The 16115-nt window shown below is 43.5% G+C and overlaps 1 protein-coding gene and 1 long non-coding RNA gene across 2 annotated transcripts in view; both read left to right on the top strand.

Annotated features, from left to right (window-relative positions):
* The window catches only part of LOC128774971 (uncharacterized), a 256264-nt gene that overhangs the window by 182642 nt on the left and 57507 nt on the right, over nt 1–16115 (top strand). The window lies entirely within an intron of this gene.
* LOC109273789 (aldo-keto reductase family 1 member C3-like) overlaps nt 1–16115 on the top strand; it is a 131900-nt gene that overhangs the window by 86134 nt on the left and 29651 nt on the right.

The raw sequence follows: 16115 nt of genomic DNA on the forward strand, positions 1-16115 counted from the left end.
CACAAGCAATGCTATGTGTTTGGTTCCCATAACAACCTGGGCTTCTGTTCAGTGTCCCCACCATAGGAGGCTTGATGCTCACTTGAGACATTGCACTCTGTGGTGTAGCTTCCAGAGCATCGCTCAGAACTGGAAGATCCCGTGGATGGTCATGGTGTCTGGAATCAAACCATAGAGACTTTCTGCTGAGGCTTGAAGCTTGTCAAGCAAGCTTCCAGAAACCCAGACTGAGGTGCAAATGCCCTGGAGAGTAAAACCCCTCAACTCATCACCTGCAGGGGGGCCTTGAATAGCCAAGCCAGGAGGTAATGGGACATAAACCTACCTGGGCGGAGGAAGAAGGGCTAAGTTCCTCTCAAGATGAACCAGATCAGCTTAACAAACTTGTCCAGGGATGCCTCCAATTCCAAATACTGCCAGAATTATTTTCTGCTAGAGTCTTATTTTTTTCTTCTTCTAGAGTCTTAGAATAAGAACAGTAAGCCCGGTTGTTGCAATCTTTAGCATACTGAAGCTCACACGCTAGGCTTAGATGTGTTGTGCCAAGACATCCCCCTTCTTTTCTTTACTAATTGTGGACTTTATTCATGATTTTCTTTCAACTTTGTTTAAAAATATAAGCTCCATGCAGTACGAATCGTGAAGAGTTTATTGACATTGTAACCCTGGCACGGAGTAGACACTCAATAAATAGGCGAGCAAGGTACATGAACTGTGGTGTTTTTCAATCCATAACACCTTCAAGGGAACAGGTTCCACCAATTGGCTACCTGCCGTGTAAAGCAACCCTTCCTTTGCTTTGTTCTTTAAAAAGAAATCAGTATTTCAGGTTCAAAAGAATAGGTGATCCGATTGTAAATGTTTTTCAACTTCTCCCTTTCCTGTTCTGTTTGTTCAAAGCAGTGAAACTATTTTATCAAATGCAAGTTTACTTGGCACTTTAATATATAAAACATACATAAACCAGGCTGCCGGAGCTCATAGTGGGGCCAGTCCTCCTCCCTGTTTAGTCCATAAGGCAGCTCAGAAGGTATCAGAATCTCAGTGCCCCAGACCTCCCAACTCCAACACTATCTGTATGATGTGTATTTCACACATACCTGTAAGTGTCTAGGATACAAAGTACACATTCTCCATCCTTCACCCATTTCAGAATTTTACCCTCGTCTCTGTTAGGAAATGCTTCTTTTTTATCTAAGGACTTTTTTTTTTTTTTTTTAATGCTTCGTCTCTATTTAGGAGAGAGATTTATAGGACTCCAAAGTGACCTGAAATTCAGTTAACTTCGTTTCAAAATCTTTTCCATTAGAGTCAAATCCAACTTAAAAAAAAAAAAAAAAACACATGAAAAGATATGATTCATAGTTGTATTATCTGACTGCTTATTTAACTGACATGACCAAGTTTCTGGAATGGGTAGAAATTGAGTATTTTTTTAAATCACCTTTCACTTCTGAACCCTTAAAAAAATATACCAATTATTTATTTATTTATTTATTTATTAAAAAATTTTTTAAGTTTATTTTTTTATTTTCGAGAGAGAGAGAGAGAGAGAGCACAAGCAGAGGAGCGGCAGAGAGAGAGAGAGAGAGAGAGAGAGAGAGACAGAGAGAGAGAGAATATCCCAAGCAGGATCCACACTGTCACAGAGCCCAACGAAGTGTGAGATCATGACCTGAGCCGAAATAAAGAGTCAGACGCTTAACTGACTGAGCCACCCAGGAGCCTCCCCCCTGCCAAATACAGTTATTTTTTTAGAGCAGTTTTAGGGTCACAATAAAGTTGAACAGAAAGTACAGAGAGTCCCCATATATGCCCTGCCCTGACACATACATAATCTTCTCTACTATCAACATCCCCACCAGAGTGGGATATTTATTACAAGTGATGAGCCTGCACTGACTCATCACCATCACCCAGTGTCCACAGTTTACATTAGCGTCACTCTTGATGTTGGACATTCTGTGGGCTTGGACAGGTATGACTCATATCCTCTGTGCCCCACCTCTTCATCGCTTTCTTTCTCTTCCCTGGCACCCTCTGATCTTTTTATGGTCTTTACAAAAGTTTCGCCTTTTCCAGGATGTCATGTAATTGGAATCACACAGTATGTAGGCTTTTCATATGGATTTCTTCCACTTAGTAATATGCATTTAAAGTTCCCCCATGTCGTTTTAGGCTTGATAGCTCGTTTCTTTTTAGTAATAAATAACATTCCGTTGTCTGGATGTACCGTAGTTTATTACTTATCCATCCACCCTCTAAAGGACTTCATGGATGCTTCCAAGTTTTGGCAATCATGAATAAATCTGCTCTAAATATCTGTGCAGGATTTTGTGTGGACATAGGTTTTCAGTTCATTTAGGAAAAGATCAAGGAGCATGGTTGATGGATGGATGGTACGATACGAATGTTTAGTTTTCTAAGAAACTGCCGAGCTCTCTTCCAAAGTGGCTGCACCATTTTGCATTCCCACCCGTGATGAATGAGAGGTTCTATTACTCTAAATCCTCACCAGCAATTGCTGTTGCCAGTGTTTTGGATTTTCCTTGCTCTAATATATGTAGAGTGGCATCTCATTGTTACCTTAATTTGCGGTTTCTGAATAACATAATGTTGAACATCTTTTCATATGCTTATTTGCCACCTGTATTTCTTCTTTTGTGAGGTGGCTGTTCAGGTCTTTTGACCACGTTTTAATTGATCTGTTTGTTTTCTTTTTGAGTTTTAAGGGTATATTTTGGGTAATAGTCCTTTTATCAGATATGTTTTTGCAAATCTTTTCTCACAGTCTGTGACTTGTCTTTTCATTCTCTTAACATTGTCTTTTGCAGAGCAGATATTTTTAAATTTTAATATTGCCTTTGCTCGTTGTCAAAAATTAGCTGGCTATATTTGTATGGGTCTATTTCTGGCTTATTTATCCGTCTATTCTGCTCCATTGATTTACGTGTCTATTTTTCCATCAGTACCACACTGCCTTGACTGCTGTAGCCCTACGGTGAGTCTTGCAGTCAGGTAGTGTCAGTCTTCCAACTTTGTTCTTTTTAAATAACATGTTGGCTCTCCTGGGTCTTTTGTCTCCCTATATAAGCTGAGTCAATTTGTAATATTCACAAAATAAATTGCTTGTACTTTGATTGGGGTTGCATTGAATCTATAGATCAAGTTGGGAATAACTGGTATCTTGACAATACTGTCTTCTTATCCATGAATATGGAATACATCTCCATATATTTAGTTATTCTTTGATTTCATTTGTCTTGGAAACTTTCTTCTCCTAAGACTGTCAACCAGGAAAATCCACATCTCTAAGTTGGGAAGGTGGTTCGCTCACTTTGACTTTACTTCTTGGGCTTTTCTCTCAGCACCTACAGGTTATTGTAGTATCTAAGAGGAGGAATCAGCAGGTAGTAAAGACTAACGAGTTTCTCGTGTAAGGGAGGGAAGAAGCAATGGTGGACGCTACCAGGAAGTTGCTGTTTGTTGTTGATTCTGAACCTCTCTTCCTCACCCAGTTAGCAAGGACTTTGGAAGCAAACATATCTGAACTCAAATTCCACTTCTCTTATTTACTAGCTTGCCTGTGGCAAGTTATCCTCTCTAAGCTTCGGGTTTGTTCATCTGGAGAGCAGAGAAAATGTCTATTTTTCAGGATTTCTGGGAAGGTTAAATAAGGTTGTATATATAAATGACTCATACATAGTGGGTACCCAGTAAACAGCATGCATTCTCTGTGCTCCCTCCTCCCCCTCCTCTGAGTAACAAAGAGGCATGGGACTTTCCCGGCGTTCCTCTGGTGCTCCTTCTCTGAGCTTAGTGGGAGAAAGGGGTGTTATCATTCCAGAGTCAACCATCCGTAGGGTGTGGGGCAACCTTGCGGGGGCCTCCATGCATTGAGGTGCAGAGTAGAACCCAGTCAAAGCTTCGCCTTAGAACTTTAGTTTAAAATTCTTGTACTCTCCTCCCCCACCCCATCACCAGGAGCTAACAAATCCTCGCAATACTTTTATCTCTCTTTCTCTGTCATCTAGGTTCTGTGAAATAATCTCATGTTATTAGAATGTCCCTTATAGGATGTCTCTTCTGGTACAAAGGTCCTTATTTATACATTCTCAGAGAATCTATTCTTACCCATTCATATTTAACTAACTATATGCCGAAAGATTCCTTGCTCCCACCTTTTCATCTTCCCCCACCTTGAAGACTTTTTCTTCAGTTCATGTATCATTTGACTAGTTTTGTTTCTCACGTAGTTTTTTTTAGATGGGATCCAGAGGTGGTATTCTCTCAGTCTGAGTCTCTCACTAAGCAGCTTTCTTTTATCCTGATAGGAAACAGTAGCTTGGCTGCTCAGAGAGTACCTGGGTGACAGCCTCTTTCTCAAAAGTCTGTAGACGCTCTTACTGTCTACCTCAATGTGCCCACTCATCACTGGGGATCTTGTCAAGATGCAGATTCTAATGCAGTAGGACTGGAGTGGGCCTGAGCTTCTGCATTTCTAGGAAGCTCCCAGCTGATGTAACTGCTGCCAGTCAGCAGACTACAATTTCGGTAGCAATGTTCCAGCTTACCGTGTAGCAGGCAAGTCCGAGGCAAGTCGGATTCCCCTCTTTATGGGTGACTTGTTTTCTTCCCAGGAAGTTTGCAAATTTCCCTCTTGATCATTATAATTCAAGGACTTTGTTTGGATATGCTCATAAATGCGTCTTTTCTCATCAATCTAGACAGGATCCAGTGAGCCCTTTATTTATTTATTTGTTAATTGTTTACTTATTTCTGAGAGACAGAGAGACAACATGAGTGGGAGAGGGGCAAAGAGAGAGGGGAGACACAGAATCCCAAGAAGGCTCCAGGCTCCCAGCTGTCAGCACAGAGCCCGACGCAGGGCTTGAACTCGTGAACCGCGAGATCATGACCTGAGCCGAAGTCGGACGCTTATCCAACTGACCCACCCAGGCGCCCCCAGTGAGACCTTTAAATTGCAGACTCAAATGTTTCTTCGGCTCACAGACATTTTTCTCCCTACGATTGCAGTCAATACTCATTATTCACGGCTTCTGTGTCTGTGAATTTTCCTAAATGCTACAATGTATAGCTCATCCCAAAATCAATACTTGCGGAGCTCTTGTGGTCGTTCACAGACAAGTTCATAGTGGCCCAAAACTGTCACCTGACGTGCATGTTTCCAACTGAGGTCGAACAAGGCTACGCTCTGCCTTCTCGATTCGGCCCTCACACGGTAGACTTTTGGCTTTTTTGTTGTTGTTAGTGTTACTTTTCGTTGGTGATTTCTGTTTAAAATGATCGCCAGGCATAATGCGGAAGTGCTGTCTCGTGTTCCTGAGTGCAAGAGCACTCTGGGCGGTTTTATAGAGGAAATACCTGTGTCAAAGTTTCATTTAGGCGTGACCTGTGATGCTGTTGGTCGTGAGTCCAAGGCTAGGGATTCAACAATATATGTAAAATGAGGTTTCCTCAAACAGAATCACACACGAAACAGGGTTATATATTGATTAGTTGAGGAGAACGATGTGACCAGAAGCTGGCAGGAAACTAACCGTGTATTTCGTTCAGGAACAACGGTTCAGTATTTGCTTAACCTGCAGCAACTTTATCACACATAAATATCGCACATAATGAGAATCCATGGTATTTTTTTTTTTAAAAATTTGTGCTTTCTCTATTTCTGGGATATAATACCATTTGATCATGATGTTTTATCGTTTGACATATTGCTGGATTTGATTAGCTAGAATTCTGTCGAGGATTTTTGTATCCAGGTTCATGAGGGATGTTATCTTGAAAAGGTTTTTGTTGGTGTTATATCTTTGTCTGGCTTTGTTATCAGGATAATAACTGGCTCATAAAACAAACATTGTTACCTACAAATTTAATTTCATTGATAAATATAAGACCGGTTACATTATCTGTTTCTTGTTGAGTGAGGTCAGAGTGGCTGGTACAAGTTTTCCCAAAATATAATTTTCTCCCGAAAAGCTCAATTTTTATCCTTGGCAACAAACATCGTTAGTTTTGAGAATTAGTTAGGCAGTGAGAAAATGCCTGCCACATGTCTATGTTTGAATAATCACAGTTTGTCATTTGCTCTTTGAAGTAAAAATAATGCTCAGTGGAAAGATGACTTTTTCAGTGTGCAGTTCAAACCCCTGTACAAGTGCCTTCCCTGGAAACGACCATTGCGCTGTGGGACACAACAGGGAGCGCTTCCCATTTTGTCACACAAAATACTAAAAAGATGCGAATGCTAGAGTTGACAGGGTTGAGACATAATCTATAATCTTATCGAGGACAATCTCAGATGAGGCTGGCGGTCCTGAGCTGTTATCCAGTGTCTAAAATACGCGTTATGTGTTTGTCTGGTCTTCTGGTTGCTTAAGGGCGAATGTGGTGCCTGTTATTCTCTCATAATAGGTTGTTTTTCCTCTTCATCAAAAATTAAGTCTCCTGGGTTTATCCAGCCAGGATAAATCCCTCGGATTTTGTTTTCCTGTACTTTGACATATTTCTTACACTTGGCCTCAACGGTGGATGACCATCTCGTTCTTTAATCCACATACTAGATTTTAAGATTCATGGGGCGCCAGGGTGGCTCAGTCGGCTGAGCGTCTGACTTCAGATTTCAGCTCAGGTCGTGACGTCACGGTTGGTGAGTTCGAGCCCCGTGTTTGGCTCTGTGCCGACAGTGCAAAGTCTGCTTGGTATTCTCTTTCCCTCTGCCTCTTCCTTACTCATTCTCTCTCGCTCTCTCTAGCTCTCTCTCTCAAAAAAAAAAAAAAATTAAAAGGAATAAAATAAAATTCCAAACATGTTTTTGGGCAGAGCCCCTGGCCATCTTCTTGTGCTCCCCTTCGATATCCGTAGGTACCCCATTACTTTTACTGCAGGTGTCCATCTGTCTCCCCCATGTCTGTTTCATCGGGCACGTTCCACACATTTCCCCAGCTCCCCCTCTCCCTGGCTGCTGAGTTCCTCAGATGTGCTTGCCTTTTGTTCCGTCAGCTCATTGGGCTTCACATCCTGTTGCTAGAAGCCACGTAAAAGCAGGAATACTGGCATCATTTCCCACTAGATCAGGATCTTTTTTATCGAGGTGTAATTGGCAAGTAAAATTGGATATATTTAAATTGGGTGATTTGATACGAATTGTGAAATAATCACCGTGATCAAGCTAATTAATGTATCACCTCAATAGTTACTCTTTTTTTTGGTGGGGGTGAGAACACAGGATCTACCCTCTTAGCAAATTTTAGGATGAATGTATTCATCTTGTGCAATGGAACTTTGTGTCCTGTGACCAACATCTCCCTATACCCCAGCCCCAGCCCCTGGCAGTCACCAGTCTACTCTCTGCTTCTATGAGTTCAACGAGTTTAGATTCCACACATGAGTGAGATCATGCAGGGCTTGTTTTTGGCTTATTTCTCTTATCATACTGTCTTCTGGATTCATCCGTGTTGTCCCAAATGGCAGAATCACCTTCTTTTTTAAGGCTGAAGATCAGTGATAGATTTTTTTTCTGGAAAGTACCATACATGTCTTAACCCTTTGGGAAAATGAAGACTTCTGGGGGATTGGGGTCAGAAGTAATAATTCCCTTTTTGTGTGTACGGAGGGAACGCGGCTCTGAGGCCCTGAGTACTGAAGCCCCTGCCTAGCATTCCTCAAGAGACCAGAGGCAGAAATCCACATGGACATCTATATTGTCACGGTGATTATCAACCATCTGATGAACACTCACCCAGCGCTAGGCATGAGGGAATGTTTTACATGTATGAAAGTTTCTTGTGAGGCTAAGTTGTCTGGTGATTAACACATATTTGCCCTGTAACATGGGTATCATGATTCTCCCCACATCTACGTGAAGACACTGGGTCTTTCCCTGAGATGACACGGCAGGAAGTGGCAACATTGGCATTTGGATTCCGGGGCTTTGAAATCTTGACTGCATTTCTCTTGGACAAGAATGAGAGTGGTTTCCTTTCTCCGCTGCCCCTCAAAACTTTGCTCAGTGGGTGGCTTCCTCATTTAGAAAAATCCTTTATATTCTCTCAGTGTATCAGGTCAAGGGTACCACCTCCTCATGTCCCATACATTCTTCCCAGAACAATAGCCCAGCTATTATTATTATTTTTAATTACTTTCCTATTTAATGATTAAAGAGACTGGTGGGTTGGGTGATATTCTCAGGTGATGGATTCTGTGCTCGCTTTTGCTCAACCTTCCCCACCCCTTGCCCTTTACGTTAGCTGATTCACAGGCTGTCTCTTTATTACCATGAAACCTGGGGGAAGAACAATCCTATTTCTGGTTTCCATTAGCATTTCTATTTTGAAGACCTTTTGAGTGATGGGTGTGGCATCTTAGGGATTCAGGGGTCCCTGCCAAAGGAGTTTCTGAGCATAGTGCTTAACCCTCAAACCACTTTTTAAAAAAGGTTGGAATGGAGCCTATGGGAGAAGGTCTGGAAAAGAAGCGATTTACATCAGGTACCCAGCTAGGCGCTCAGTGCAGGAGGAGGAGGTCTTTCTGGTACGGAGGGATCAAGCCAGGATGCACTCCAGAGCCCAGATCAGTAGCTCTTAACCAGGAGTCATCCTTCTGACCATCTGGGGAACTCCTCGGCTTCACCTCTACAGAAAATTCTGAGGGGTCCTGGTATGTGTATTTTGAAAAAGCTCCCCTGGGTGTTCGGAGGGATACCCTTTGGGTAAGATGGCCCACCAGCCACAGGTGCCCAGAAAAAGCAGACCTTGGGGTCTATGGTCATTTACTGCTGATGTCAGAGGTCCAGAGTTTATTAAATAACTCCCGTAAAGTGCTCAGCATCGTGCCTGGTGCTGACTGAATAGCAAAGTTTTGGTCAAAGTGACCCTCTCTTCCATAAGAGTAACATGCATTCATTTGCTTAAACACGAAAATGAAAATTTGGAAATTTAGCTTCAGTAGATTTGACCAATTGTCTCTTCAGTGTGGTTGTACCCAGTTTTACTTTTGCCACCTGGGTATAAATGTACAAGTTCCACAGACTCAGTATCAAACATGAACTTTTTACCAGGCTGCTGTGTGTAAAGCAGTATTTCGTTTTGCCCCTAATTGGCATTTGCCCCTAATTGGCATTTTCCTGATCACATGCAAAGTTGATCGACTTTTCCTATTTGATTGGATGTTTTTGTTTCCAGTTCTGTGAATGGTTGGCTGATATCCTTTGCCCATTTTTTCCCATATTTTGTATAGTCCTTTTGTATTGATTAGGAATTCTTTATCTTTTATGGCTCTAAGTCCTTGCTAGATATTTGCATTATTTCTCCTGGTTTGTCCCTGTATTTTAAGTTTCTACTATAAAACGGGAGTTTTAAATTCTGATGTGGCCAAATGTGGCCAAATTCACCACCTCAGCTCTAGAACATTTGAAATCCTAGGGCTGGTTCACAGAGGGTCTCCAGAGCTCTCCTGACTCTCGTTGCGCACAGGGATTTTAGAATCTCCATCCGTCCTGAGTATCCTGTATCCCCGGCTTTTTCTTTCCCGTTTTCCGAGTTTAATCTCACACCTTTCCCCGAGTTTTCTGTCTTCACTTGCTTTATCGCCCACTTTTCTCCTTTTCCTTCACTTTTTCTGGGGAGGTGGGTAGAAGCCTCCAGTGGGAGTCAGGATAGCCAAGTTGGAGCGTGGGTTCAATCAGGAGCCAGCCATGGGACCTTGGGCAAGCCATCCCTCCCCTGTGAGTTTCAGTTTGTTCCCCATAAAAATGAGGGAGGGGAGGAGCCGACTCCCGACTTCCCTTCTCATTCCTGCTGTTCTCTCACACCAAGGCTTGCTCACCACGTGGCTTAGCTCTCCACACCGATGCATTTGTCCAAAGAAAGCAATCCTTCCTCCTTCCACACCCCCATCTTCACAGACACCGCCCCCTCCCCCCATTCAGGCACGTGATGGCCGGATGTGTCATAATCTTCTCGGACTCAACATTTTGAGACTGCTCTCCTCTGCAGAGCAAAGAAAGGAAGCATCAGGCCCCCCCCCCCCCCAGGCGGCTCACAGTTTGTGAGTTCGAGCCCCACATTGGGCTCTGCGCTGACAGTGCAGAGCCTGCTTCAGAGTCTCCCTCTCTCTCTCTGCCCCTCCCCTGCTTGTAGGCTATCTCTCTCAAAATAAATAAACTTACAAACCAAAAAAAAAAAAAAAAAAAAAAGGAAGGAAGGAAGCCTTTGGTGGCTATCATTGGGAGATTTAGCTATTTAAACAGGTGAATCTCCTGGCTCCCTTTCACGGGGTCCTGCTTGAAGACACAGAGGTCCTGGGTGCCGTGCTCACTGGGTAGGATTAGCTGAAAACCGCTGCCCAGCGCCTACCACCTGCTGGCAACGAGGGCCCCGTCTTCAACCTTGCAAATGGCTAGATTGCATTTGCCAACTTGCCCAGTTCTGTTTGCTTTGCTAACTGTTAATGGCCACAGAGACTTAATGAGGCAATAGATGTTCTTCTGGGTAATTACACTCTCGGGTAAAGCATTGCACCAGGTTCCCTGAGTTCTCATCTGCCTGGAGAGACAGGCTAGTGGGCAACCCTGCTCATTTGAATTTTCTAGGGACTTGGGGGAAAGCCTTTGAAGCGATGTGTGCCCTTCACCATGTTTATTTTGGTTTTTTTTTAATTTTTAATGTTTATTTATTTTTGAGAGAGAGAGTGTGTGTGTGAGCAGGGGAGGGGCAGAGAGAGAGGGAGACACAGAATCTGAAGCAGGCTCCAGGCTCCCAGCTGTCAGCACAGAGCCTGACATGGGGCTCGAACTCACAGACTGAACTGTGAGATCATGACCTGAGCCACCCAGGCACCCCTAGCCCAGCAATTTTTAGCAAAATGTTTCTTTTTCAAGTAAAAGACTTGACTGACCTCCCTTTGCACATCTGTAGACTTTTCCCTCCTTTGAAGATCACAGTACTCTTGCACAAAGCCTGGGGACCCAGGAATCAGACCTTCTTGCACAAGCCCCCACTCACCCCCGGCCCCAGGGAACTTGAACTTCTCACACAACTGAGCTAATTCTACAGCACTGAGCTAATTCTACAATGGGCATCGAGTCTGCATGTCAGCAAGAAATGTCACAGACCACTGCACTCCCTTAATTGATTAAACCCCTTTCAAAATCTGAACCAGGCAGAAACCTGGGAGTTGTTGGCCTTTGGACAAGAGTCTGCCTTCTCCCCAGATTGCTGGCCTCTGGAGTGAAGCTCATATTCCTTTCCAATCAAAACTTGTCTCTTGAGTCTTGGCCTTTCAAGCAACAGGCAGCCGAACTTGGGTTTCAATGACACAACTGCTTTTTGGGTCAGCTTCTGCCTCAGCCCAGTCTTGCTTCCTCGTTCCCTTACAGGTATATCTCCCCGGAACATTCGCCCCAGAAATTCTGAGATAGTTCCGGTCTCAGTTTTTGCAGGGACATGGACACACATATTCTGTTGTCTCCCTGGGTGTACCATGACCTCTGAGGACAGAGCTCCCATGTCTGCACCTTCTCCATGAAGTGTCTAACACAGGGCACACCTGCAGTACCCGTGGAAGGAAGGAAGGAAGGAAGGAAGGAAGGAAGGAAGGAAGGAAAGAGGGAGGGGAGAAGGAAGGAGGGAAGGAAGGAAGGGAGAAGGAAGGAGGGATGGATGGAAGGAAAGAAGGATGGAAGGAAGGAAGGAAGGAAGGAAGGAAGGAAGGAAGGAAAGAGGGAGGGGAGAAGGAAGGAGGGAAGGAAGGAAGGAAGGAAAGAAGGATGGAAGGAAGGAAGAAAGGAAGGAGGGATGGAAGGAAAGAAGGATGGAAGGAAGGAAGGAAAGAGGGAGGGGAGAAGGAAGGAGGGAAGGAAGGAAAGAGGGAGGGGAGAAGGAAGGAGAGAAGGAAGGAAGGAGGGAAGGAATGAAGGAAGGAGGAAGGAGGGAAGGAAGGAAGGAAAGAAGGAAGGAAGGAAAGAGGGAGGGGAGAAGGAAGGAGGGAGAGAAGGAAGGAAGGAAGGAAGGAAGGAAGGAAGGGCCACCCAGGTGCCCTTTCAACTTTAAAGAAACCCACAAAATTATACAACTTAAGTTCTTACTGTATTTCTCGCTGCCACCTCATGTCAGGTTTTCATCCTATCCTATCTCCTCCATTCTTTACTTTCTAGGGCAAGAGTGAAGCCTGTGGGCTCTTATCATAGAAAGGGTTTTAAAGCCCGAAAATAAAGTAAATGTATAGGATTGCAAAATTATAGTGAAATCCAGTTGCCTTCATTTCTTATTATGCTGTAACAAATTACTACAAGGTTAGTGGCTTAAAAATAACCCGATGATGTGGGTGCTCGTCCGTCACCCTCCCGTCTTCTCTTCTGCGTGATCTCCTATGTGCCATCAGGAGATCCTGGCAAAATACCTGGCATTTCAGTTTCCTTATCTGTGAAATACGCTAGCTGCGGGGAATTTGGGAAGGGTCTCTAGGTTTATTCAAACTCTTTGCATCTATGGTCACAACCCTGGGCTCGTGCGATGTCAAAGCCACACGCTAGAGGGAAGCATTGACTAAAATGTGCGGAGAAGCCCTTGGACTCTAGACCCTGTCTTCGAAGTTGAGTTTGCTTAGTCGCAGCAAATATTGGTGATGGAGATCATGGCAGAGTGAACACAGCTTATCAGGTCAGAGCAGTAGGGTTGTTTCACATCATCGTTGGTCTAGACGGGAGCACTCCTTAGCACTCCGTAGATGGGGGGAGGGGGGGCAGGTAATGGGTGGGAATCCACCGGCCCATCAACCCCACCCGGGAGGGCACCGAACTTCTCCACCATACTTCAGCCAGGACATAAACTCTTCCTATCCTGCCGTAACTGGGGATGAGTAACATAATGGGAAGACTGTAAAAAAAAAAAAAAAAAAAAAAAAAAAAATTCAACTATTTAAAATAATTAATTGCTGGGGCACCTGGCTGGCTCAGTTGGGGGAACACGCGGCTCTTGATCTCAAGGTCATGAGTTCAAGCCCCCTGTTGGGTGTAGAGTTTACTTAACATACATACATACATGCCAATATTTCATCTTTGTTCACTTCAGGCTGAACTTTTTCAGTTCGCTCAAACTCTCTTTTCCACATGAGCTTCTCGGTGAGTTCTGCCGGGGTTGTGGAAGTAGAACTTGCTTATAGCGGGTCTGACAATATGAAATCTAGAGAAACATTTTGGGAAGAATTGACAGCTTAGCAATATTGAGCCTTCCAATCCATGGACACAGTATCTCTCTTCATTTATTTAGGTATTCTTAATCCCTCTCATCAACATTCCATGTATTTTGGCATACAAATCTTGCACATATTTCTAAATTTCCCCTAAATATTTTGCTTCGTAATACAAGAGTAAAGGATACTGCTTAAAAAAAAATCAATTTCTGTTTTTTTTATTTTTAGTCTATAAAAATACCATCAATCTCTTAAATACTGACTTTGTATTCTGTGTCCTTCTAAACTCACATATTAGTTCTATTAATATACAAAATGTTTTTGGAGTTTCCATCATTGAAAATCACGTTATCTGTGCATAGACAGCATTATCTGTTTCTTGTAGATAGCATATAGATTCTGCTTTTCATCCAGCCTAAATATCTATGCCTTTTAAGTGGAGGGTTTAAACCATGTATATCTAACGTAATTATCAATATACTTGGACTTAAATCCACCATCTTCCTCTTTGTTTTCTATTTGTTTCATCTGTTCTTTGTTCCTTTTTTCTCTTTTTCTGCTTTCTTTTGTATTAACACATTAGTTATATTTAGCTTCATTATTATCTTATTAGCTTACCTTTAACCTTTTTTTTGCAGTTCTTCTGGAATGTAAAATATTACTCTTCTAGGGTCTATACTGAATTCCATGGGTTTTCAACAAAGATTCTCTACTCTGCTGATCAAAACTCAGACATGTCCTAGCTCTGTGTCATCTTGGAATTGTTTAACTAAGTGCTCCCATCTATATTTGTGTGGCTTTGTGGCGTTTCACATCTCAGTATTTAGTCATACACTCAAGGGGACTTCTAGGCAGATTTTGGGGGCTCTTTTGCTCTATGGCTCCCTGTTTTCTGGTAACCACCGTGCAATATCTAGCTTCCCCAGCCTGCCTGGGCTTTGACTTCAGTCTGGTCCTTTCAACGAGACTGATATGCTCTGCTTGGGTTTCCCTGCCTGTGTCGTGGTCTGGACATTGTCTCCCCTTCAAGTATGACTTTCATTCCAAAGCACCACAAGACTTCAGGATATTTTACTCTGCTTCTCAGATGCTTCTGGCCCTGACCCCAAGCTTCAAACATGCCCTAGACCTCAGAAAATGTCTCTTGGGAAAAAACCCTGCAGTACTTTGGTGTTTTTGTTTTTGTTTTTATTTTTGAGTTTATAATCTGCCATGCCAGGCCTGCACTATGCCAGATACTCTCTCTGCTAGTTTGTAAATCCCTGAGTAGAATTCCTTTGTCTGGGTCAAGCCTGACTTTGGCTCATCAAAACTGGGAAATTCCTGCAGGAAAGAAAATAGCTCATGATCATCCATGCATTGAAGAAGGGGAATTTTAGTTTGTCTCATTTCTGTTGTTCCCACAACTTTCCAGTACACTTAAAATATACTTTTTATAATTTATCTGGGGTTTTCTCCTTGAAAATTTGCAGCAGAAATGCTGTCCTTCATAATAAACTCTGCCTGTCTTATTCTTTATTTCTATTAGCTCTTCATTGTTCTTTTTAAGGAATAGAATTTTATTTTTGTTCTATGGATTCATTCTCACCTTATCCCTCTGAAGAATAACTGTAGTCTTTGTTTTAAAAATTCCATTGTTGGGGGGCACCTGGGTGGCTCAGTCGGTTGAGTGTCTGACTTCGGCTCAGGTCATGATCTCACAGCTTGTGAGTTCGAGCCCTGTGTTGGGCTCTGTGCTGATGGCTCAGAGCCCGGAACCTGCCTCGGATTCTGTGTCTCCCTCTCTCTCTCTACCCCTAACCCACTCGCATTCTGTCTCTGTCTCTCTCAAAAACAAATAAACATTTGAAAAAAAATTAAAAACTCCATTGTTGGCTAGTCTCTATGCTTTTTTGTCCCTAAGTTATTTGTCCTCTTTCTTCCTGTCTTTCATGCCATAGAATTTCCCCAAACGACTGGTAATCTGCTCTATAAGGGGTGGTGGGCGGAGCTTTATCCCAGTATAAATTGGGGAACCTCAAAAGTAGTAACAGTAAGAATTTTCTCCAGGTCAGATCCCTTTTGCAGAGAAAGATCTTTTATCCTCCTGGGTGAGGTCACTTTTGGATAATTTAAACAATGAAATCTCCCACAGTGGGAAGGAGGGCGCAGCCTGCGGGAAGGCACTTGAGATCACGCATTTTATCTTATTATTATTCTCTAAATATTTATTTATTTTTGGGAGAGTGCAACTGGGGGAGGGGCAGAGAGAGGAGGACAGAGGATCTGCACTGGCAGGCTGATAGCAGCAAGCCCAAAGTGGGGCTTGAACTCATGAACCGCGAGATCATGACCTGAGCTGAAGTGAGACGCTCAACCCACTGAGCCCCCCCGGGTGCCCTGAGACCATGCATTTTAAGCACTCTGCTCACTGCCTGTTCATTAGTTGGCACTCAACTCATTTTCCATGTCCTGAGTATACAGTGATACCAGGAAGACTATTTGGCCTACCGGCACAGAAATAGACTCTTACAAATAGGGTTTCTATGTGCTAATTGGGTTCTGCCAATTAGAAGCGCTCGCATGGGATTTGGAAGGCAGAAGCTATTGCCTTATGGTTTGGGGGTGTTTTCTGCTGGCAGTTAAGGTACTAGTGACGGCAGGTGGCAGCCTCATGGCCACAGGCAGTCGTGGTGCAGAGGCTACGTGCACGGGACCACCTGGCACCTGTTTCGTGCTGCGAAGACCAACTCGCTGATGGGCGGTGACCGCTCCATTGTCCAGGGCACCATGGCAGCAGTGGGTTCGTGACCACTGGAGATCACCGCTTTGGGGGTGTGTTCTTGAGTTACCGAGGCCACCTCCTGATGGCCTGCTTTCTGACTGGGGACTCTGGACACCGGGACTCTGGACACCTCTGTGGA

This window comes from Panthera pardus, unplaced genomic scaffold, assembly GCF_024362965.1.
Source record: "Panthera pardus isolate Hobbes unplaced genomic scaffold, ASM2436296v1 HiC_scaffold_6, whole genome shotgun sequence".
NCBI lineage: Eukaryota > Metazoa > Chordata > Mammalia > Carnivora > Felidae > Panthera > Panthera pardus.